Genomic DNA, 2,367 nt, shown 5'->3' with positions numbered 1-2,367 from the left:
CTAATCGGCTGCCTGCATGGAACACCGACACCAGGGCGGCCCCGACGGCTTTTCATGTGGCATTTTTAGTGTCTAAGACACGGACTATGTGGTCAGCAGCGCTGCGGGCGTCCGTATTTAGGCGGGTTGCTGACAGGCATCTGCCTAATCGCCTATCTCTTCCGAGGGTCCTCTTTCACTCGCCAGCTTGGGAAGGGCACGTCGTGAATGTTGCGGACTTTCTTTGACCTTCTCAGGATGGCGGCGAAATGGGCGGGGAAATCGCACACCCCTGTAAATCTGCCCCCCTGTGGCCACAGAGCGGGATCGCATCCCCCGAGCCAGCGCCCTGCCCCTCGCCGCTGAGTGCCGGGGGCGGGGCAAGGACGCCGCTGCCGAGCGAGGGAAGGGCGAGGGGCGGGAGCTTGCGGTGGTCGGGCCAGGGTCTGTAAATGGCGGGGACGGGGGAAGGACATTCGGGAGTGCAAAGGGACGCGATGGCCGAGAAGAATGGCCGCGGCGGGGGGGGCCCGGCGGGACCGGTTTCGGCGGGCGGCGGAGGTGCGGTCGTAGCGCTCCGGGGCAGCGGACGGGGGCAGGCGAGCGGCATCGGAACAGGGCGGCAGCCCCCGAGCCCGCGCCCGCCCCGCTCCAGGCTCTGGGAGCGACCGTGGGCCGGACAATCCCGGCGGGGCGGCCCCGGGCAGGCGGCGGAGCGGGGCCGTGGCGCTCCCCGCCCTCGCTGCCGACAGCTTTGGAAGGTCGGGCCGGGCGCCCGTCCCGTCCCGTCCCGCCGCGTCCCGGTCTCTGTAAACTCCCCTCTGCCTTTGCAGGTCTGTGCTGGACAGTGGGAGAAAGGTCCGTGCTGGTTGCTGTGTCCTCGGTGAGCAGAGAGCTCTGACCTTGGCCGCATGGGCTGCTGAGTGCTGGAACAATGGGGATGCGCTTTTATTTATTTAGTGACCTTTACAGATTTATTCCCCTGTTTCAGGTGAGCGTGCATCATTGCCGGTTTGGGATTGAGTGAAATGCGCTGAGGAACCCAGTTCTGGGGAGGGAGGGAAATCCTCTCTTAACATTTACCAAAATCTTTTGTCAACTCATCACGGCAGGACAGCGTGAAGACTGAAAATGTAAGAAGATGTGGAGGGAAACAGAGAATCTGACAGTAGCATCGAACGTACAAGTGCACGAATTTTGCTTTTTTGCTTGGATTTAAACTCCGAAGTTGTAAGGAATTTGGGAATGAGAAGGGACCTTTCAGAAGAAGAAGGAGTTGTTGTTACAGTCCTGGCAAAAGCCTTTGTTCTAGCTAATAAAAGAAGTTAGTGAAGAAAAAAAAACACTTTTTTTTCTTTTTGTTTTTTAAACTATTATATTAATTGGTCGTATATGGTGTGTTGTTCTATTTCTTGCTGTTATTAACTCTGTGTAGATTGTTTTTTGAGTGAAGCTGACTTTGGATGGGTTGGTTTGTATTTGAGGTAGGAGTAATTTCAATAGGTTTCTTTCATAGACTTCTGATAGGTATTACTGCGATTTTGGTTTTGTTTACTGTATGTATAAACCTAGAGCTTTGGTAGGGCCAGCTGGGCTGCTGGAGTTTTGGGTGTGAATTTATTAGAGGGCTTTTGTTAAATGCAGTTTTTAATTTTTGAAATGTTTTTCAATGTAGTGGTTTTAAGGTGGTTTTTAAGAACTCGTTGTATTGTTTTATGTTGTTTGTAGTTGGTGTATGATAAGGGATGTGGTGTGACTTTTTGGACGCTATGGTTTTGGTGTTCCTAAGTTCTGATTTCTTTCTGGTTTGATAGTTTTTTTTATTTATATTTTTTGGGACAGGGGCATTTATATGGTGGGGTGTTATAGGCAATATTTTTTTAATTGAGTTCGTGGTATTTTTTAGTATTTTAATAATTTAGATTTTTTATTTTCATGGTTTTAATATTTTTTTAATTTTGTCAAATAGCTTTTATAGATTATATGTTATTATTTGTGCATAAAGGTAGAGGTTTTTTTTTAGTAATGTTTAGGGTCAGTTGTACAGTTTTGAGTGTAGTGAGTTGCTTTGCTTGAATTTTTACTGGGCGTTTTTATTAGCAGCTGTGTCATTTTCAAGGTGTATTTGGGTGTTTGAGATATTGGTGTAGGAGGCAGTTTATGATGAGAATGTGCGGAGGTTTAGGGCTACTTTCAAATCCCACTATCAGTTATTTACAGTTTGGTTTATTTCAGTTTTTATTGGGGTTCAATGTTGTGGGATGTTTGTTCTGTTAGTAATAGAAATAGGTTTTATTTTGCTGTGCTGCGATGGGATGAGCTTGTGCTGCGTACTGCTGCTGACAAAGGTACAGTATTTTTATGGCTCTGATGTGACAGGTTAATGAA

At 48.2% G+C, this 2,367-nt stretch overlaps 1 long non-coding RNA gene across 2 annotated transcripts; it reads left to right on the top strand.

Moving 5' to 3' along the window:
* Window positions 1–335: 335 nt before the first annotated feature.
* Window positions 336–1,316, top strand: LOC134433775 (uncharacterized). Of its 2 annotated transcripts, none has more exons than XR_010031716.1 (3): window positions 336–423; window positions 813–970; window positions 1,092–1,316. It is a non-coding gene; the product is annotated as an uncharacterized LOC134433775 (long non-coding RNA). The 2 variants fall into 2 exon arrangements; XR_010031717.1 differs by lacking the exon at window positions 336–423 and adding an exon at window positions 455–540.
* Window positions 1,317–2,367: the final 1,051 nt, after the last annotated feature.

The sequence above is a fragment of the Melospiza melodia genome, unplaced genomic scaffold (assembly GCF_035770615.1).
Source record: "Melospiza melodia melodia isolate bMelMel2 unplaced genomic scaffold, bMelMel2.pri scaffold_253, whole genome shotgun sequence".
Classification (NCBI taxonomy): Eukaryota; Metazoa; Chordata; class Aves; order Passeriformes; family Passerellidae; genus Melospiza; species Melospiza melodia.
The sequence above is the reverse complement of the archived record's forward strand: the minus strand, read 5'-3'. Positions and strand labels throughout refer to the sequence as shown.